This window comes from Scyliorhinus torazame, chromosome 10 (genome assembly GCF_047496885.1).
Source record: "Scyliorhinus torazame isolate Kashiwa2021f chromosome 10, sScyTor2.1, whole genome shotgun sequence".
In the NCBI taxonomy this organism is placed as follows: Eukaryota; Metazoa; Chordata; class Chondrichthyes; order Carcharhiniformes; family Scyliorhinidae; genus Scyliorhinus; species Scyliorhinus torazame.
This window is the reverse complement of record NC_092716.1, coordinates 223,992,659-224,015,050: the sequence shown is the minus strand read 5'-3', so window position 1 is coordinate 224,015,050 and position 22,392 is coordinate 223,992,659. Positions and strand designations below refer to the sequence as shown.

The 22,392-nt window shown below is 46.1% G+C and overlaps 1 protein-coding gene across 15 annotated transcripts in view; it reads left to right on the top strand.

Annotated features, from left to right (window-relative positions):
• Nucleotides 1-22,392, top strand: part of stk33 (serine/threonine kinase 33) — a 244,685-nt gene that overhangs the window by 100,173 nt on the left and 122,120 nt on the right. For 2 of the 15 annotated variants that reach the window (XM_072466463.1, XM_072466461.1), the window contains exon 1: nt 20,165-20,357. The exons of 12 other annotated variants lie outside the window; for them this stretch is intronic. The gene's annotated coding sequence lies outside the window, so the exon portion shown is untranslated. Of the gene's footprint in view, nt 1-20,164; nt 20,358-22,005; nt 22,126-22,392 lie in introns of those variants that run through there. One more of the 15 variants, XM_072466460.1, reaches the window with a different exon arrangement.

The window sequence follows — 22,392 nt, the reverse complement described above, 5'->3', positions numbered from 1 at the left end:
CACGTTCTGACTTCAAGGTGAGAGTGTTGCTACTAGGCCAGTACAGACACTTTATGCTGGTCTCTTTATTTAGATTCTGTTTTCATGATTTACTGTGTTCACAATAATTCAATGCACTGAGATTCTTTGAGAAAATATACAATCTCAGTTTTCTCCAGAGATTCACTGTAGCCATTTTGTATTGTTTAACCTGGATTCCTAGCCAAGGAAGCCCAAAAGAGACCTGAGCAGAAATAGCAGGGAAATAATAAAAGACTTAAATAAAGAGGTGGAAACACCAATATCAGAGAAAAAAACTGGAATTGAGGGAAGAAAGGTAGTCAGTGAGTAAACAGAAAAATATTTTTAAAGTAAGCTATTTGTCAACATATATATATATAAAAGTATAAGTAGAAGTACTGGAAGCGTCCTATTAAGAATTGACTGTTCAATTAATACAATTTTGTTTAAATTCTATTTTCGCCTATAAAAATCTATTAATTTAAATTATTTCTTTCTTGAGGGCTTCTATGCATCGTAAAAGCTTAGTTTTCAACTGGAAGGGGAATGCTTGGCTGACTTTGGGCAATACAATGGAGGGATGAAGGGTCAACTGCCCTTTTGAAAGGACTCTTCCAATATTTGCTTAGACCATCAATGAATGACCTTTAAAGTCTAGATTCCCCACCAATGTCTATCATCTGGATGTCATTTATATATTCCAGGTGTTTGCAGGAGCTGTGAGCAGCTGAGGTTTTATTCACTCACTTTACCATCTTCATCCAAGCAACTTGCATGTCTGTGTAGCCATGCATGTTTTTGGTAAGGGACTTACACAACTCAGTGCAAGAGATTACAGAGGAACCCATTATTATTTCCAAGGATGCCTATTTGAGGCCAGAAGGACCAAGGTCCAAAATATTTTCTCCTTTTTAAACCATGTCTCTGGACATTTTGAAACTTAGGTTCCAGCTTACAAGAGGCTTTTGCTGTAGCATACTGCAACCTGGTTTTGTAAAGATCATTGGCCATCCCTTTGGGATGCCCTGAACATTGGGATACTAATCAAAGTGGCAAATCTGGCAGCTTCCTCTGGTACAGTGACTGCATGTTCTTTGAACAGAGACCTGAAGAGTTATCAATGCAGGCATTGGAAGCCTGCACCCTAAAGAATTATATCTGGGGGGCGATTCTCCGAGCCATCGCCGCAACTGCGCCACGACGCCCCGATGCCGGCGCGCGATTCTCCAAGGTGCGGAGAATCGGTGGCATTTGCGCCGGCGCATTTGGCACGGCGCCGGCCGCGGGCCGATTCCGGCGATTCTCTGGCCCGGATGGGCCGAGCGGCCGCGCAGATCCGACAGAGTCCTGCCAGCGCCGTTCACCCCTGGTTGCTGCCGGCGGGAACTCTGCGGGAACGGTCGGGAGGCGGCCTGTGTGGGGGGGAGGGGGGCTCCGATGGGGTCTGGCCTGCGATCGGGGCCCACCGATCGGCGGGCTGGCCTCCCCCCCCGGCCTACCTTCTGGCGCGGCCGGCCCCTGAACACTGATGCCGTGTTTAGTCCGGGCCGGCCCGCTAAAGAAGTCCCCCGCACATGCGCAGGTTGGCGCGGCCCAACTGCGTATGCGCGGGTTGGCGCGGCATCCATTTGGCACCGGGGAGGGAGGCTGGAGTGGCGTGAACCGCTCCAGCTGTGTGGGGGCCAGAATCAGTCGTACCCGGGCCCGGTTTGCGCCGGCATTCACGGCGGCGCGAACACTTGGGCTCCATATTGGAGAATCACCCCCCACATCTTTTGAAGCTCCATAATGTACAATGGCAGTCTGCTGCCATACAGCCTCCTCTCACTCAGCGAGCACTTAAATACGTGGCTAGTTAGGTTTTTATATTCACCAAAGAAAATTTGTGGTGAGTTAGGTGAACATCTTTATGTAAATATCATTGCATTAATTTTGAGAAGTTTATTTATCTGTAGTGCACACCGCTTTTGTTAAGAAGAACCATGCTGAGTAGATTAGTGCAAGAAGGCAGTTAAAAAACATGTCTGCTGTACCACTTTTCCTGATTGCACATACTGAATTTACCTCTTACTTTTCCTTTTTGTTGTCCCAATACTACTTCCTCTTCTGCACTGCAGCTCTTTTCTTCATTTTGCTTCATGCTTACATTTCTTTGAATTGTAATGTTATGCAGAGCCATTATTATCTTCAACATTTTAGCTGTGCTACAGCGATTTCTACTCCACTGCATAGCCTGAGCAATGCAAACAGTGGATTTTTGTTTCAGCATCCCAATGGTGTGTTCTACAGTAAACCCGGTGAGATATGCATTTCTTTTGTATTAACATTTTCAACAGGGCTGTCAAGTCTCCCAGATGTAGCACTTGGCACCCCTGTAACTTTTTAGACTGCAAGACATTGTGTGACAAAGTCGCAGGGCACACAAATATTCACATTATTTCTGTGATAACTTCATTTTGTGGAAGCCCACGTTGTCTACTACATGCTCATATATGCCCGTAAGTGGATGGAGATGATGAGACAATTTTACTTTATGAAAAAGTACAACATGTCATATGGACACCTTAGCTTGACCCAAAATGGAGTCCAGGAGGGTCAGGTGAATTTTGTCATTCCTTCATAGACAAAGAACTACCTCATGTCAGTCATTAAAAAGTAAATGTCCATGGGTGGAGTGCCCTCCACTTGAGAAAGCATTCAGGATGCAAAACCACTTGTGAATTTATAGCTCCTCTTGTCTAGATATTTACAGAAACTCAACTTTAATAGCCCCCCTCAGACTCAGCAGCGTTAGCTCAAAACATATCGAACAGATGTAGGGAGAAACCACTTTATCACAAGCATGTGTGAACAGTCACCATTCATTCTGCATTGCGTGGCAATCACTTCTAACAACAAATCATCTGTGCGAATAATGGGAAGTATTGACCATGTGATCACATGATGGCACCTGACCAGAGATAACACACATTATTTCAACGATCAGCCAGGTGCAAGTCAATCTGCAGATCAACAAGAGGGACCATCCTCCAATAAGAAGAAAGGAACCCTGTCTAAACAAACAGTCTTCCCAGGCAGTGAGAGAGGGGCTAATTTGTCTTCACCTACACGATTCATTTTCTACAGATGCTCAGCCACAGTGTCATAGAAAAAAATGCAGAAACTTTTAACCTTTAACTTTTAACAGAGAACCACGAGGAAAACCCATCAGGATTGTAATGCTTGGACCGTAAAGGGCTAATTTAATGACATGATTTGTTTCTTGTTATTTGGTTACTAACCTAAGTGCACACTTCATCTCTAGAATTCTTGTGTGCATGCGTGCGCGCGCGGTCGGTGTGTGTGTATATGCTTGTATGCTTGAGGGAGTGAGTGTTTTCATTGCATTTCCATTTCGGGGTGTTGTGTAAAAAAACATTTCACTTTTCTCTAATTTAAACTTACAAGAACGCCTGTTATCTGTCTATTCTTTAAAGCTACAACACGCAAAGGTTTACAACACTCCGTCTAAAATATACATCATGTTGCGGACAACTGAGAGCGGAGGGAAAAGCTATCCCATCATCTCTCTTCATCCATAACAGTGCTATATTTGAAAGTTCAGGCTAGTTTTAGTGGTGTTGATTGAGGGATAGACATTGGCCAGGACTCTGGAGAATTCTCTTGTTTTTCTTTGGATAATGTCATAGGATCTTTGATCTGAAAGGACAGTTTCTCCTAAATTCATGCCTACCTCGAACAAAACTTCACATCGCCACTGGTATCTCACAAAATTAACTGATATCTTTTTGTTCTGTGATAACATTTTTGTGTGTGATTCATAGTATCTTGAGAATCATTTGATGTTTCGGCTCTAAATTCAGTTAATATTTCATGTTTGAACTATTGCAGCATGTTTTTCTTTACTGCAAGAGAGATTTATCTATTATTCTGAAATGCACATGTTTCTTTTCTGTTTTTACGTGAGAAAGATTATTCCTAAGGTCTTTTTTTTGATGGAGAAACAAATTAAATATTGAAAGCTTTTGAAATCAACAACTCAGACTAATTCCACACATTAGTATTTGTTTAAAGTCTTCACCGTGTATATGTATATTAAATTCAATACATGGGCTACATGTTTCAATTAACACTTTTATGGTAACCATACCCCATTTGGTAAACCGATCATACTGCTTGTATTAGAATTTACCCTTGTCAGAAGCACAGTGCTAAATATTTTCAGCATCTCTCATGCCTGACATTCATTCTACTACCCTGGTTTCCTAGTCATCAGGATGAATTGGTGGGGTTACAAGCAGCATTTCCTATTCTACAGCTTTAAAGCTGAGGGAACACAGTAAATTAATGGCACTTCATTCATTATTGTACAACTGAAGTTACACATCTTGAAACAAGTCTCCATTTATAATCCTACAAACTATCTGCTGTTGTTTGATGCCCTGCTGCCGCACTTTTGACAAAGCAACAGCAATGAAGCGGAGGCAGCTCCAAGGAGCTTTTGGCCCACATTATTTGACAGATAAACTGTGTTTGTATTTACATTACATTACATCTTAAAATTAATTCTGCAGTACTGGTTAAAGGAGATAATTTTACTGTGTTAACATTTTTAAGAATGGAAGGCTGTGCAAAATAACTGCTGTTGCTCTGGGGCCGCGAAGTGTGAATTCCATCATCCACACTTGAGACGGCAGTGTCCTAACAGGTGCTCATTGTTTTATTTCTTTCAGCCAATACCTTGTCTGCACATATTTTACTTTAAATTTCCACTGTTTGCAGTTATTGCATGTTATTTTTGAAATCCAATACACTATAACATATGGGTTTTCACTGCCTGCTTGGAATGTGATTTCTTCAGCCAGTAAAGTCAGAGAAGGTATATTCAGGCAGGATACACTATCTTTGCAAGTGAAGTAGATGCTTATTCAATTGTTCTCATGTAGGTGGTTTTCTCCTAATAATTGCCATTTTAACAGAAATTGGCTTGAACACTTATGGGCTTGAAATTATCTGAGTTAAATTTAACCCGTTGTTGAAAATGATCCTGAAGCGGGACAAGGATCCCCTACAGTGTGGGTCATATAGGCTGATCTCACTCCTAAATGTAGATGCAAAGTTGCTGGCAAAGATTTTGGCCATGAGGACTGTGTGCCGCAGGTCATTCACGAGGATCAGACGGGGTTCATGAAAGGGAGACAGTTGAATACGAATGTACGGAGGCTCTTGAATGTTATAATGATGCCGGCGATGGAAGGGGAGGCGGAGATAGTGGCGGCGATGGATGCGGAGAAGGCCTTTGATAGGGTGGAGTGGGGGTACCTGTGGGAGGGAGTTGTTGAAAAGGTTCGGGTTCGGGGGGGGCTTCGTCAGGTGGGTGAGGCTGCTGTATGAGGCCCCGGTGGCGAGTGTGACCACGAACAGAAGGAGGTCAGAGTATTTCCGGCTATACCGGGGGATGAGACAGGGGTCCCCCCTGCTCTTTGCACTGGCAATTGAACACCTGGCTATGGCGTTGAGGGAGTCGAGGAACTGGGCGGGGCTGGTGCGGGGTGTGGAGGTATATCGGATGTCGCTCTATGCGGATGATTTGCTGCTATATGTGGCGGACCCGGTGGGGGGAATGCCGGAGGTGATGAGGATCCTTAGGGAGTTTGGAGATTTCTCCGGGTACAAGCTTAATATGGGGAAGAGCGAGTTGTTCATAGTGCACCCGGGGGACCAGGAGAGGGGGATTGGTGAGCTCCCGCTAAAAAGAACGGAGAGGAGTTTCAGGTACCTGGGGGTGCAGGTGGCTAGGAGCTGGGGGGCCCTACATAAGCTTAACTTCTCGAGGCTGGTGGAGCAGATGGAGGAGGTGTTTAAGAGGTGGGACGTGCTGCCACTCCCCCTGGCGTGTAGAGTGTAGTCAGTTAAAATGAGGGTGCTCCCAAGGTTTTGTTCCTGTTCCAATGCCTCCCCATCCTGATCCCTAGGGCTTTCTTCAGGCGGGTTAACAGGAGCGTTATGGGGTTTGTGTGGGTGCAGAACACCCCGAGGGTGAGAGGGGTGTTTCTGGAGCGGTGCAGGGATGGGGGGGGGGGTTGGCGCTGCCTAACCTCTGTGGGTATTATTGGGCCGCCAACGTGGCGATGGTGCGTAAGTGGGTGATGGAGGGGGATGAGGCGGCATGGAAGAGGCTGGAGATGGCATCCTGTGTGGGCACGAGCCTGGAGGCGCTGGTGACGGCGCCGCTGCCGCTTCCTCCAACGAGGTATACCACGAGCCCGATGGTGGCGGCTACCCTCACAATTTGGGGACAATGGAGACGTCACAGGTGGGAGGTGGGGGCCTCGGTGTGGTCCCTGATTCGGGGGAACCACCGGTTTGTCCCGGCGAGGATGGATGGAGGGTTTCTGAGCTGGAACCGGGTAGGTATTAGAAGGATGGGGGACCTGTTTGTGGACGGGAAGTTCGCGAGCCTGGGTGAGCTGGAGGCGAAGTTTGGGCTCCCCCCGGGGAACACCTTCAGATATATGCAGGAAAGGGCGTTTGTTCGGCGGCAGGTGGTGGAGTTCCCACTGCTGCCGCCACGCAGGGTCCAGGACAGGCTGCTGTCGGGGGTGTGGGTTGGAGAGGGAAGGATCTCAGCAACGTATCAGGTGATGCAGGAGGAGGAGGAGGAGGCCTCGGTGGAGGAGCTAAAGGGTAAATGGGAGGAGGAGTTGGGTGAGGAGATTGGCGAGGGGATGTGGGCGGATGCCCTGGGGATGGTGAACTCTTCCTCCTCTTGCGCGAGGCTCAGCCTCATACAATTTAAGGTGCTGCATAGGGCTCACATGACCGGGGCACGGATAAGTCGGTTCTTTGGGTGCGAGGACAGGTGTGTTAGGTGCTCAGGGAGCCCAGCAAATCACACCCACGTTCTGGGCCTGCCCACGCTGGAGGACTTTTGGAAGGGTGTAGCGAGGACGGTGTCGAGGGTGGTAGGTTCCAAGGTCAAGCCGGGCTGGGGGCTCGCAATATTTGGGGTGGCAGAGGAGCCGGGAGTGCAGGAGGCGAAAGAGGGCGGTATTCTGGCCTTTACGTCCCTGGTAGCCTGGCGAAGGATTCTCCTTCAGTGGAAGGATGCGAGGGCCCCAAGCGTGGAAACCTGGATCAGCGACACGGCGGGGCTTATTAAATTGGGGAGGGTGAAATTCGCCTTAAGGGGATCGGTACAAGGGTTCTTCAGGCAGTGGCAACCGTTCCTAGACTTCCTGGCAGAACGTTAGAAGATGGTCAACCCCGTGGGGGGGGGGGGGGGGGCTGGTTCGTTTTTCTTGAGTGGGCGTGTATTTTGGCCTTTGTGTTGATGAAGGCTGTTAATTTATTATTTATGTATTATGGGGGGGGGGGGTTCTTCTTTTCTTTCTGTATTTTGTTGTTGATATTTTGTGAAAATTGGAATAAAAATTATTTAAAAAAAAAAAAAAAAGAAAATCTATATTATGTTGGCTTATTTGCCATCTGGTACCATGCCAGCACTCAGCTATTATTTGTGTGATAGTTGCTGGCACTTCATATATTGAATCCCTGGTCTTTATTGGTACCTTGTTGTGAGCACTTTTTTGAACCTCCATCTCATTCGTGTTGCTCCATTAATACAAGGCATATTAGTGTAATCGTCTCTATTTAATATTTTGCGAAATAAGTTTTTTATTTGGTTTCTGCTCATCCTCCGATATATCCCCATTGACATTGGCACCTTTTCGGGTTCAATCCTCTTGCTGTTAAAGTACTGAATGACTTATTTGCTGTGTTATCTGCGCCCTCTCCAAGCTCTTCTCGTTTGTCCTTCTCATTTGCAATTCTTTTTTTTAATAAACATTTTATTGAGGTATTTATGGTTTTATAACAATAACAGAAGAAACAATGTACATACAAATATAAACATAGTGCAAAAGCCGTCTTCCTCCTTCACAGGGCCCACCTTTACTAACACCCTACTCTAAACTAAACTAAACCCCAACCCCCCACCCCCTTTTTCTGCTGACAGTTAATTTTCCCCAAAGAAGTCGACGAACGGCTGCCACATCCGGACGAACCCTACCATTGACCCTCTCAGGGCGAACTTGATTTTCTCCAGACAGAGAAAGCTAACCACGTGAGTTAGCCAGGTCTCCGACTTCAGGGGCTTTGAGTCCCTCCAAGCTAATAGTATCCGTCTCCGGGCTACCAGAGAGGCAAAGGCCAGAACGGCTGCCTCTTTCTCCTCCTGGATTCCTGGGTCTTCCAACACTCCGAAAATTGCCACCTCTGGATTCGGTGCCACCCTCGTTTTCAACACCTTGGACATGACATCCGCAAACCCCTGCCAGAATCCCCTAAGCTTCGGGCATGCCCAGATCATACGGACATGGTTCGCTGGTCCTCCCGCACACCTTGCGCACCTATCTTCTACCCCAAAGAACCTGCTCATCCGGGCCACTGTCAGGTGAACGACCTTAAACTGTATTAGACTGAGCCGGGCACATGATGTGGACACGTTGACTCTGCTCAACGCGTCCGCCCAGAGACCGTCCTCTGTCACTCCTCCTAACTCCTCTTCCTATTTGTGTTTCAGCTCCTCGGTCAGCGTTTCCTCTGACCCCATGAGTTCCTTATAGATGTCTGAATCCCTCCCTTCTCCCACCCACATTCTGGAAACTACCCTGTCCTGTATCCCATTGGTGGTAGGAGCGGGAAGGTTGAGACCTGCCTGCGTAGGAAATCCCGCACCTGCAGGTACCTAAACTCGTTCCCTCCCGTCAATTCAAATTTCTCCTCCAACTCCCTCAGGCTGGGAAAGCTCCCCTCTATAAACCTATCTCCCATCCTCTCGATCCCCGCTCTCTGCCATCTCCGAAACCCTCCATCTAGCCTCCCCGGGGCAAACCGGTGATTATTGCAGATAGGAGACCGGACCAATGCTCCCTCTGCTCCCACATGTCTCCTCCATTGCCCCCCGACTCTCAGGGCCGCTACAACCAAGGGGCTGGTGGAGTACCGTGCCGGCGGGAATGGCAGAGGTGCCATTACCAATGCCCCCAAACTAGTGCCCTTGCATGATGCCGCCTCTACATGCTCCGCACATACAAAGCCAGAGATTACCTTAAAGAAGGACCGTGGAATAAAGATGGGCTGAAACACAAACAGGAATCTCAGGAGGACCGTCATTTTCACTGTCTGTACCCTCCCAGCCAGTGATAGCGGGAGCACATCCCACCGTCGGAAATCTTCCTTCATTTGGTCTACTAGTTGGGCTAGATTTAGCTTATGCAGCCGTTCCCATTCCCGCGCCACCTGGATGCTGAGGTACCGAAAGCTTCCCCCTACCACTCTAAACGGCAGCTTCCCCAATCGCCTCACCTGCCCCCTTGCCTGGATCACGAACATCTCACTTTTCCCCATGTTGAATTAACAACCCAAAAAACGGCCCAAATCCCCCAGAATCCTCATAATTTCTTCCATCCCTTCTAGTGGGTCCGAAACATATAAGAGCTGGTCGTCTGCGTATAGCGAGACTCTATGTTCCCCCCCCCCCCCCCCCCCCCCCCCCAGACTAGCCCCTTCCAGCCCCTTGAGGCTCTCAACGCAATTGCCAGCGGCTCTATGGCCAGCGCGAACAGCAGCGGAGAGAGGGGGCATCCCTGCCTCGTCCCCCCGTGGCATTACCATCACTGAATCCCCCACTATCATCCTCCTGGGGGTCACCATTAACCAGAAACTGAACTGGGCTAGCATAGAAATATTGTGGTTACAAGTGCAGGTTAGAGGCTCCGACTCCCCAAAGTCTATTCGCCACCTACAAGGCACAAGTCAGGAGTGCGATGGAATGCTCCCCACTTGCCTGCATGAGTGCAACTCCCAACAACACTCAAGAAGCTTGACACCATCCAGGACAAAGCAACTTACTTGATTGGCACCCAGCCCACAAACATGCATTCTCTCCACCACCAATACATAATAGCAGTGTGTACCATCTACAAGATTCGGCTAGAACCCCAAGGCTCCTTAGGCAGCACCTTCCAAATCCACGACCACTACCATCTAGAAGGACCAAGGCGACAGATGCATGGGAACACCACCGCTGGAAAGTTCCCCTCCAAGTCGCTGACCATCCTGACTTGGCAATATATCGCCATTCTTTCATTGTCGCTGGGTCAAAATCCTGGATTTGTATCATGGAAGGTGAAATCCAACCAAATGATCTGGACCACTGATGCAGAACATGCTTTTCCAAATCCCAAAAGATGTACGTTACGCAAACCATGTCTGAGCTACTCCAGACTGCTACTGATCTCTGGGTCCGGATGGGATCCCTGGTCGTGCACTCAGAGCCTGTGCGGACCAGCTGGCAGATGTGTTCGCGGACATCTTTAAACTGTCCCTACTCTGCTCCGAGGTCCCCACATGCTTTAAGAAGACAACCATCATACACGGTGCCAAAGGAGAACCAGACAGCCTGTGAGGCAAAATTTTGTTCCAACTCCATCTACAATTTTGCGGACGACACGATCATAGTGGGACGGATCTCGAATAACGATGAGTCAGAACACAGGAGGGAGATAGAGAACCTAGTGGAGTGGTGTAACAACAACAATCTTTCCCTCAATGTCAGCAAAACTAAAGAGCTGGTCATTGATTTTAGGAAGCAAACTACTGTACACATCCCTGTCTGCATCAACAGGGCCGAGGTGGAGATGGTTAGCAGCTTAATTCCTAGGGGTGCACATCACCAGAAATCTGTCCTGATCCACCCACGTCGAGCTACCACCAAGAAAGCACAACAGCGCCTAAATTTCCTCAGGATACTAAGGAAATTCAGCATGTCCACACTGACTCTTCCCAGCTTTTACAGATGCACCATCAAAAGCATCCTATCTGGCTGTATCACAGCTTGGCATGGAAACTGCTCGGCCCAAGACCGGATGAAACTTCAGAGAGTTGTGAACACAGCCCAGTCCATCAAATGAACCTGCTTCCCATCCATTGACTCTATCTACACCTGCTGCTGCTTGGGGAAAGCAGGCAGCATAATCAAAGATCCCTCCCACCCAGCTGACTCACTCTTCGAACTTCTTCCATCGGGCAGGAGATACGAAAGTCTGAGAACATGCACGAACAGATTCAAAAAGTTTCCAGACTCCTAAATGACCCTCTTATGGACTAACCTGATTAATGCTACACTCCTGTATGCTTCACCCGATGTCGGTGTTTATGTATTTACATTGTGTACCTTGTGTTGCCCGATTATGTATTTTCTTTTTCTTTTATTTTATTTTCATGTACTAAATGATCTGAGCTGCTTGCAGAAAAATACTTTTCACTGTACCTCGGTACACGTGACAATAAACAAATTCAATCCAATCATAGGGTGCACCTACACCACATGGATTACAGTCATATAAGAAGTTGGCCCACCACTGTCGTCTTGAGGGCAATTAGGAACGGGCAATAAATACTGGCCTAGGTAGCTACATCCACATCCCGTGAATGAATAAATAAAAGGACCATTGGTAGAACAATACCTCTTCACAATAGATCTGCATTAAACTCATGGACTGATTGTAATCATACTCGGTAACTATGATGAGAAGACAGAGTAAACATGGTTTTAAGTATAGTTGAAGCTTTCAGTGTCAGGTTGAAGCTTGAAAATTCTTGTGCTCTTTTTCAAATGTTGACAGTAATCTCATGACAGTAATTTAAGTCACAGATAAATTCTCCCCCCCCCCCCCCACGCCGGGTGGATGAATCGCTGGGGTGCCGCGCGAGTCCCGCCACGCAGCCCCAGCACCCGCACACGATTCTCCCACCCCCACCCCCAAAACCACGCGGCGGGAATCACGGCTGGCCGCTGGGAAAATCGGCGCTTGCTGTTTGTAACGGGCGAGCGGCGATTCTCCGGCCCGAATGGGCCGAACGGCCTGCCCAACACGACGGCTTCCCGCCGGCGCCGTCCACACCTGGTTGCGGCCGGCGGGAACAGCGCGGGAACGGTGGGGGGGGTGGGGGGATTCCTGCACAAGGGCCGGCCTCCCTGAAGGAGGATCTCCTTTCCTCCACCGCCCCGCAAGATCCATCCGACATCTTCTTGCGGGGCGGCCTCGGGATGTGCGGTTGATGTCATTTACGTGGCGCTGGCCGCGTCATTTACGCGGTGCCGCTTTTACGCGGCGCCAAGGCCCGGCGCACATAAATGACGCGACGATGCTACTAGCCCCCCCCCGGGGGCGGGAGAATAGGAGGCTGGGAGCGGCCTCTGACGCCGGAGTGAAACACTCCGGTTTTCACTCCAGCGTCGGGACTTAGTCTCCCGATGGGAGAATTGCGCCCTGGGTGTTTCTCAGATAAGTGCAGGTAGTGGTCCTACCGAGCCACTGGACATTGAAGTCCACTACCCAGTGTACATTCTGGGCCCACCCTCAGTGCTTCCTCCAAATGGTGTCCTTACAAATTACAAATGGTGTTTCCATGGGTTTTGAATGTCTTCCTGGTGAATCAAGTAGATGACAGTGTGAAACCAACTTAGCCTTTTCTGCGGAGAGTTCCAGCCCAGCCTGAAAGACAAGTTAGAGGAGCATGAAAAGATGGGAGTAATCAAGAAATTGACAATGCCTGTGGACTGGATTAGCAACAAGACAACAGTGGAAAAATCTGGAAGATAGAGAGTGTCCACAGGTTGAAAGGACTTCAGTAATAGTTTCAAGGGACCTCACTACCCCATGCCAACCAATGAAGAAATTTTGCCGCAACTTACCAAGGCAAAAGACTTTACCACCTTAGATACGAAGCATGGAAACTGGCATGTGAAACTGGATGAAAGAAGTAGTTTTTTGACTATGTTCTGGATGCCATTTGGGAGGTGCAAATGGTTGCACATGCTGTTTGGCATTTCTACTGCTCTGGAACAGTGTCAACACGGACACCATGAGATAATCAATGATCTTCCAGGAGTGGAAGTGATCATGGATGATCTGCTGGACTATGGACATGGAGATATGATGGAAGAAGCCATTGCAGTCGCTGATCAGTATCTAGTAAGACTGTTAATCGGGGATCAAAAGATGAACCTGACGCTGAACAAGAAAAAACTGCAACTGAAAATGACTGAAGTCAAGTACACAGATCATATACCTAAGCAAAAGACCTTTTCCTTGATCCTGATAAGATTTGAGTTATACAACAATCAGTAGATGTAAAGGCAGTAAAATGATTTGTTGGATTTGTGAACTACCTAACAAAATTCTTGCACAATTTGTCATCAGAATGCAAACTTTTAAGCAAACTGACTGCAAAAGAACTTCAGTTATATTGGGACACAGAGCAAGCAGCTGATTTCACTTCAATCAAACAATTAGTGATGATATAACACCTGTGCTGAGGTACTATTATCTCAATGGTGAAGCCACCCTGCAGTGTGATGCCAGCGAAACAGGACTTGGAGCAACTATCATGCAGCAAGGCCGACCAGTTGTGTTTTCAATGGAGCGTTAATGCAAATTGTACACTATGCAAAGATTGACAAAGTGTGCCTGGTCATTGGTCTTGTTTGTGAGCATTTTAATCAGTACCTGTTTGGGAGAAAGAAAATAAGTAATGGTAAGTTTGACTACAAGCCACTTCAAAGCACCTTTCGCAAACCGCTTCTATCTGTTCTGAAGTGTCTGTTTGCAGACATATCATTTGGAAGTGAAGCACAAGCAGGGGAAGTGGGTGTACATCGCTGACACACTGTTGAGATCTGCACTCCCTTTGAAGGAAAGAGATGAGAGGAGAGATGCTGAAGTACAGCCAGCAAGCCATCAAGGAATTTTAGTGTACTGTGGGGAAGGTAAGAGAAGTAGTTTTATTAGCCACACATGAGCAGTGAGATTAACCAGTGCAGTACTTGAAAGGAACATCAAGCTAAGCAAGCTAAAGAGCCGCTCATAAGTCATTACATCCCAGAAAATAATAGAAAATACAGTTCCTTTGTTCATGCATGATGACTTTATCTGCATGCCATGGATGTGGAATACCTGTACCTGCAAATGATAATGGATACAATTTTTTTTTTATTTTATGAAAAGGGGTTGATGTTTGGAGAAATGCCTTTGTGCATTGTTTTTGAGTACTGTGCTGTGCCATAGCCATGAGGTCATCTTTGTTGAAACAAAGGATTTCTTCAGAAACCATGAACCATGTGGAATGCAAGGGAGCTTGAACCAGGTCCATTTCATATTGATATTTTAAAGAGCAAATGCAACTGTTTATTTTCTCCCCCCTGTAGAGAGATTGCTAAACCTCTGTAATTAATCATACATTATTACTACTGTTTGCTTATTTTTGATAGTCTATATCCCAAACCATGATCTAGTTGAATGTTTATTCTTCAAACGTCCAAAATCATAGAGGATATCACATGATGAGTAAAGTAAAATTGCTATAGTCCCCTTTGAGGGGGAGAGCTGACTGATGGTGATTTAACCTGAGGTTCACCACACCTCAGGTGAGGGGCAAGGCTGAGAAGGCTGATGAATAACTTCATTCTCATGCTGTAACCAACCAACTAAATAAAAAGACCATGGTTTCTGCAGGACTCATGGATGCCTAGATAACAAAAGTCATTCCAATTTAAAAAGATGGAGTTTCCTTTCATTGGAAAAGTCTGATGTGCCAAATGTGTTTTTTAAAAAAACATTACAAATGCTCAAAAACATAGTTGAATTGCAATGACTGTGTTAGTCAACTTAAATGTTTTGATGTATTTTGGGATTTTCATGGAATCTAAAGGACTGATCTCATAAATGATGCATCCGGTTGCATGAGTTCTCATCTTTGTTAATCTTTTGGGTTGTCTATGATGATGTCAGAGATTAAAGGCTTTGGCATAATCTGTACCTATATGATAATTACGCCATTGGGGATCTCATATTCCCAGAATCCTTGGGAGAATATGTGCTTCCTGGCTAAGGGGATGGAGCAACTTAAAGTACTTCCGGTATAAAGCTGACCGGTCAGGGATCGGCAGGCACTCACTTGGCTGCGTAGCGCCAAGTGCCCTGTATCCAGGGCTCTTGAAATAAATTATTGTTATTTCGCTCAACTCAGTGTCAACTCCTCCTTCTTGCAGACACAAAACTGGTGATGAGGAGTAACTTGGTCAACTGTCGATACTGAGGCCTTGCAGCTCAGCCACTCCTTGACGCTCATGCTGTAAGTCGGAGCCCGCGTTTCTTTGCCATGCCATTGTCGGACGGCTGGATGCGTTTGATGGCGATGTCGTATTTTGGGCCTGGTATACAAAGCGCATGAGCTATTATTTTTGTGGCAACACTAGCGCGAAGGATGAGTGCCAAATGGTGATCTTGCTAACCATTTGTGGGGCCCATACTTATGGGATTATCTGGAGGCTTATGTACTGGCCGGTACCAGACACCTGTACCTTCGACCAGCTCGTGGAGCTCGTCGGTCAGCATTTTAGCCCATAATCATCCAGCGGTATCGATTTAACACGGCAGAGCAAGCCTCGGGTGAGTCGGTCACAGAGTTCATGACCTGATTTCAGAAATTCGCTGAATTTTGTGAATACAGGACTTAATTATCCGTGATGTTGCTTGATCGCCACATCTGCGGCATCGGAGATGCAGAGACGCAATGGAGGCTCTTAGCCGAGCCTTCTCTGAATCTTCAAAAGGTGCTACAGATCTCCTTGTCTTGAGAGAGCGTGGGATCCAGGAAATACAGGGCATGGAGGTAAACGCCCTGAGATGAGGTCACCCCCGTGGTGCACCCCTACCCCGCCTGACAGACGGTGGGGACCAAGCCCATGGGCACAGGCCCATCCACTGTGATGGGACCACTCCCCGAAGTCCGCGAGGGTGATTAATCTCCATGTGAGATGTGCGGCCCCTGGCGCCAGCACGACCATGGGCAATGAGGGTCCAGCGGTCTAGGCGCCCCGGCTGGGGTAAACGTCTGTCCAGAGATAAGAGCTTTATTTGGACGATCCAGACACGAACTTTCACTTGGAAGATGCAAAGAGTATGCCATGCAATTGCATTGCCTGGCGGTGCCCGCGTGGCCCTTGTTCGTGACCCCATTCAGGTGAATGACCACATGCTGAAAATGGAGTTGGACACTGGAGCGGCTTTGTCTGTGGTGGCCCAGTGCACTTTTGACCGCTTTCGATGGGAAGTCCTGACTTTGGCTTTGACGGACACGGCGGCTCGTTTGGCTAAATACACGGGAGAACCACTACAAATCGTGGGGACAGTGTTGGCCCCTGTTGTGTGCATGGTTTTCGGAATTTGGCATCTGCCTGCATCGGGCAAAGTGCGTGTTCTATGCCCAAGAGGTGGTCTATTTAGGTTATTGTGTGTACAGCGATGGGTTGGATCCAGTGGCAGAAAAGGTAGGTGCCATTCAGTTATCCCCCTCTCCAATGGATACAATGGAATTCAGCTCATTTCTTGGCTTGGTGAACTATTTCGGGAAATTTGTCCCAAACCTTGCAGCTGTACTGGCTCCTCTACATCTGCTCTTAAAGAAGCACTAGGGCTGGGGCTGGTACGACCCAGGTGGCGGCTTTCATAGAATCATAGAATTTACAGTGCAGAAGGAGGCCATTCGGCCCATCGAGTCTGCACCAGTCTTTTGAAGGAGCACCCCACCCAAACCCACTCCTCCATCCTATCCCCATAACCCAGTAATCCCACCTAACCTTTTTTTGGACACTAAGGGCAATTTAGCACGGCCCATCCACCTAACCTGCACTTCTTTGGACTGTGGGAGGAAACCGGAGCACCCAGAGGAAAGCCACGCAGACACGGGGAGAAGGTGCAGACTCCGCACAGACAGTGAGCCAAGCCGGAATCGAATCTTGGACCCTGGAGCTGTGCAGCAACAGTGCTAACCACTGTACTACCGTGCCGCCCATGAGTTGGCTTTCCGACTTATCAAGCGATGGCTGTCATCCTCTGCCGTGCTGCTGTACTACGATTCAGGCAAGCATTTTGTCGTCATCTGAAATGTGTCACTTTACGAAATTGTGGCCCTTTTGGCCCATCGGATGTTGGATGGTAGAGCACGACCGATCTCTTTTGCATCCGGAAACTGACTGCGGCCGAATGCAAGTACGCTCAGATTGAGAAAGAGGGTCTGGCGGTGGTGTTTGGTGTAAAACAAATTCCACCAGTATGTATGCAGTCACCACTTTAACATCGTACGGGTTATAAGCCTCTACTGGGCCTCTTTCCTGAGGAGAGAGCCATTCCGCCCAATGTGTCAACACGCATCCAGCACTGGGCACTACTACTTGCTGCATATGAGTACTCTTTTTGAGCATCGGCCGGGGACCCACATAGCAGGTGCGCTGAGCCGCTTGCCCCTCCCAACTGAGGCCTTGCCTCCCACTCAAACGGACAAGGTCATGGACTTCATGGACTCCCTGCTGTTCACCACATCACACAACTGCGAATGGACCCAATCCTTGCCAAGGTGCAGCATTTCGTCTTCGTTGATGGCCAGCATAGACAGTTGCACGGATGTTAAGGAATGGGTGAAGAAACATTCCAATTAGATATCTCATTGATCCAATAATTGGCACTGATATGTAAAGAGGCTACAGGTGGCCTTTGGAGCATGTGATGCGATGATAGAGTTTGGTGCTGAGCTTGTTCAAAGAAAAATAAGTGTTTAGGAAAAGGAGCAGATCTCTTGACTCTACTCAACAGGCTAACAGTGGTAGCAGAGGATGGTTGCTGTATAAATGTAAAGAGTGGAAAGATACAACTTTTCCAAGAAAAAATAAATAAAACTTTTCATCAACCAAGGAGTAAGCGAGAAGGAAAAAAAAGACAATATGACTGAACCTAGGATAAAGATGGATTTGACAAAGGGTCATCTGGACTCAAAACTGTAGCTCTTTTGCATGTTGAGATAACTCTTGTGTATGTAAATAAACCATCTTTTGACCTAACTAACTGGTTGTGTGGTCATTTGATCGATATAAGGGAAAGGCTTGCGGTTCACCGAGATAAATAAATAGAGCAACATAACTTATTAAGAAATTGATGGAAAAAACTTTTGTTACGAACATGATTTCTTCACCTTGTAACGAGGGGCTACATAACTATAGTTACAAGATTATGACATTCTTCTGGAAATTTCAGTTTTCAAAATCACTTTTTTAATCCATAAGAGTTTTATAATCTGAGCAGGATCTCAGAATAATACTTTTTCTCATAAACATTGAAACAATTTGAGAATAAACTAGAAACAATAAGACCATGTTGAAATCTTTATTTTGCTCTGTTTACCACCTTGGATTCAGACATATGGCTTGTCATTTTTGAAATCTTGCCTTCTATCAGGTCACTTCACAAGCTTTGAAGAAACGAGCCCCAATTTGTTCAATCCTTCCCAACAATCTGTTCTGCTATTTGTAAATCTTATTTGAGCCATCTTCTGCCCCTCTACATGATTTTAATTGAACAGGGAGCAGAACTATTCACAGTGCACCAAGTGTAGTCTAACCAAGGCTTTGTTTAACATGACTTTACTGCTTTTCAATTCTAGCCCTCGAGAAACCCATTGCTTTGTTTTTGTTTTTCTATAGTTTTATCTTCGACCAGCCATTGTTCTAAATATTTAGGGGCTGGTTTAGCACACTGGGCTAAATCGCTGGCTTTTAAAGCAGACCAAGGCAGGCCAGCAGCACGGATCGATTCCCGTACCAGCCTCCCCGAACAGGCGCCGGGATGTGGCAACTAGGGGCTTTTCACAGTAACTTCATTTGAAGCCTACTTGTGACAATAAGCGATTTTCATTTCATTTCATTTCATATTAGCCTTTTGTGCAGAATTTGGTCAAATACCTTTTGCAGGTCATGGTATACAGCATCATGTTTCCACGGTCTACATGGGATGTCACTTTCTTTAAAAAGTCAAGAAAGGTGGCCAAAAAGATCTTGCCTTTCTGAATCCTTGTTTGCTTCTTGCTCAGTTATTATCACATAGATAAGCTTTAAGCTTACTTCTGGTACTTTGCATAATGTTACACAGCTCTGAGGTAAAGGCAAGATGCACAAATCACTTAGGTCTATTCTGTTACTCTTTTTGACAATTATGCCAGTAGTCCATTTTCAATTTACTGGGATTTATTGAACGGCAATTTTATTGTGAACCACTGGCTCTGCGCCATTAACTTTAACATCAATTTGGCAGAATCCTGTATATACAGATGGATAAGATTTGCGCTGGACTTGCGCAAAAGGTATGGCAGCAAAGGGGGAGAAGATCTGATGAAATTCTCAGCAATTGATATCATCCTGGAATGGTTTTTTTGGCACTTCCATTTCATTTATGTTGACGTCATTAATTGGATTTGTTTATTTCTATTTAAGGAGTGCAGAATATACTCAAACTTAACTGCGACAGATTCCGTGGTACTGTCATTAGTCAAAAGTAGCAGAATTAGCTTGGGCGAGATTTTCTGGGCGTTCCTGCCAGTGAGATCTTATCCCGCTGAAGTTGACCACCGTGTGGGGTCCCTGGTGGTGGGATGGGATTAAACGCTATTGACTTGGGTGGAAATGGAAGATCCAGCCGGCAGCCAATGGTGAGCCGCTTCTGCTGCAGGAAGATCACCGCAGGGGGCTGGAAAATTCCGATCTTTGAGCACAAGTATGTTAATATGTCATGTTTAATCTAAATATAAAGTTAAGATTGCAGCAGATCTAAAATGGTCATCCGGCTCCAGTGTGTCTAGCTTTCCAGAAGATAGGCTTTTATTTTTGGCTCTCAAATAACTTTAGCGAATCACTTAAACCAGAAAAACTTTTGTTTGGGAGTTTCAAACAACTACCTCTCATGGATCATTCAGTTTGGAAATGGCCGTGACGTGTTTATGGATTATTTTATGTATGATTACAATTTGCTGTGGAGTCGATGCATTTTAAAGGTTAATGAGATATTTAAGCTTCTGGCTTGAAAGACTGAACCATAAAAATTGTGGTAATGTGGGTGATCCTGGTGAAACATAACTGTAAATAAGCACAGATAAATGTTGCAGACTATAAGACTCCAGTCATGGCTGTATGTAGTTTTACATGATCTCTAATTTTGAATGCAAAGCTTGTTCCTTCACTGTGGGAGTGTCAATCCAGTGCCGACCTCCTTGATTGCACTCTGCCTGACTTGTAGGAGAGGCCCAGGGTTGGTGGAAAAGTGAGGAATGGATAGTTGACCAGCTTCCAGACTATTTACTGCAGTGATACATAAATCTGTGCTGTTCTGTGTTATTTTATTTGGTCTTTGGATGTGATGCTGGCAAGGGCACATGGAATAACCATCTTTGCTTGGCCTGAGAAGGTGGGTAGATCGTCTCCTTGAACTGCTGCAGTTCTTGGAATTGTGCTCACTCAATAGTGTTACGGGTGGAATTCAAGGATATTTACCCAACGTCAATTTGGCCTAAAGGGGATCTTGGACTGAATAGTGTTCTCACAACATTACAATGCTCATTTGTCCCGGTGGTGGTCAGCATGGCAGGACTTGCCACTTTGAGATGAGCAGTTCACCATCTGACCCCTGATAACGTCTCCCTCTACAAACTCATGCAATGAAATACTCATAATTTTTTGACAGGTTGTTTGTCTGATATCTGCTTTAGTGAGTTGCAATAGGATGGTCAAAGTTGTTATCTTCTGATTCTTGTGTCTAAATCTTTTCATTGCCTTGCCTTTTCCTATCAATGTAACGTTTTCCAGTCTTGCAATCCCCTCCCCAAACCATAGAACGGGCGGGCGGCACAGTAGCACAGTGGTTAGCACTGTTGCTTCACAGCGCCAGGGTCCCACGTTCGATTCCCGGCGTGGATCACTGTCTGTGTGGAGTCTGCACATTCTCCCTGTGTCTGCGTGGGTTTCCTCCGGGTAGTCCGTATTCCTCCCACAAGTCCCGAAAGATGTGTTGTTAGTTAATTTGGGCATTCTGAATTCTCCCTCTCTGTACCCGAACAGGTGCTGGAATGTGGCAACTAGTGTCTTTTCTAGTAACTTCATTGCAGTGTTAATGTAAGCCTACTTGTGACAATAAAGATGATTTAAAAAAAGAACAGTTCACTGACACTGGCCTGTTGTTCTTCAGCTGCCTGGAACTCTCAATCTGCAATTCCTTCCCCAAACCCCTTTGCGTTGCCACCTCGCCATCCCGTTAATATCCATTTCTTTGACTAAGTTTTGTTCACCTCCCCCTAATATCTCCTCATTCTCAGCATTAAGATATGCATCTTAAGTTGATAATGAAAAAGACAGGTGTGAAGTGATTCTCACTGCAATGCAACCTTTCCCGTATTGCCTTCCTTGGATGTATGAATGTTATACACTAAAATTACTTCTACATATTTATCTGCTTTCAAACATGATTCTGTCAAAGAAAAGCTATAATGCTTTGTGTATTACTTACTCTGGCGTACCTTCTCTTAAGGATCCTTTGCTTCTTGCTGCTGCACTGCAGACATTTATACTGGCCCTTTGCCATTCTTACTTCATTTTATTTCCTGCTGTAATGAAGCGGTTATGTGATTTTTCACCTTAAAGACATTGTATACATGCAACTTACTGTTCGTTAAATGTCATTGGAACAGTAAGAACACCTAGTGCTTCTCTTGGCCTTTCTAGACTTTTCCTTGAAATAGTGTTGCCTTCTTGTTTCATGACAAATGAGGAGTGAGCGAAGTGCTGGACAGGTTTACGGGTTGTGGTCTTAAACATTTTTTACGACCTGATTGATGCCCATTTCTGGCTGCTAAATCTGTCATTAGCCTGTCCCATATTATTTTGTGTGTTCATGCTTTTAAAAGATAATACTTTGATTTCTTTGAATTTTGCTGGCTTTTACTTTTAAAGCAACACGGAGAAATACTGCTGTTAGGTGCGCATTCCAGGCTGTTGTGGTGTAGAAGCAGCTCTTTCTTGTCGTGGACTGCTTGTACGTTGTAAGGGAGATTGGCATTTTCCCCATCTCAGGGCAGTTTTCTGGTTCTTTCTCTGAAAGCTGGAGTGAGAAATGATTGGGGCCGAGAGCTATGTATGCAGGAGGAATGCAAGAAACCTTGGACATAACCAGTAAGCAAAAGGTACTGAAAGTTGAGAGCAGGTAGTGAAAGCCATGAGTAGAATAGTAGGGAAATAGAATCAGCAGGAAATAAAATGAAGTAAGAATGGCAAAGGGCCAGTATAAATGTTTGCAGTGCAGCAGCAAAAAGCAAAGGATCCTTAAGAGAAGGTACGTCAGAGTAAGTAATGCACGAAGCATTATAGCTTTTCTTTGACAGAATCATGTTTGAGAGCAGATAAATATGAAGAAGCAATTTTAGTGTATTACATTCATCTAAGGAAGGCAA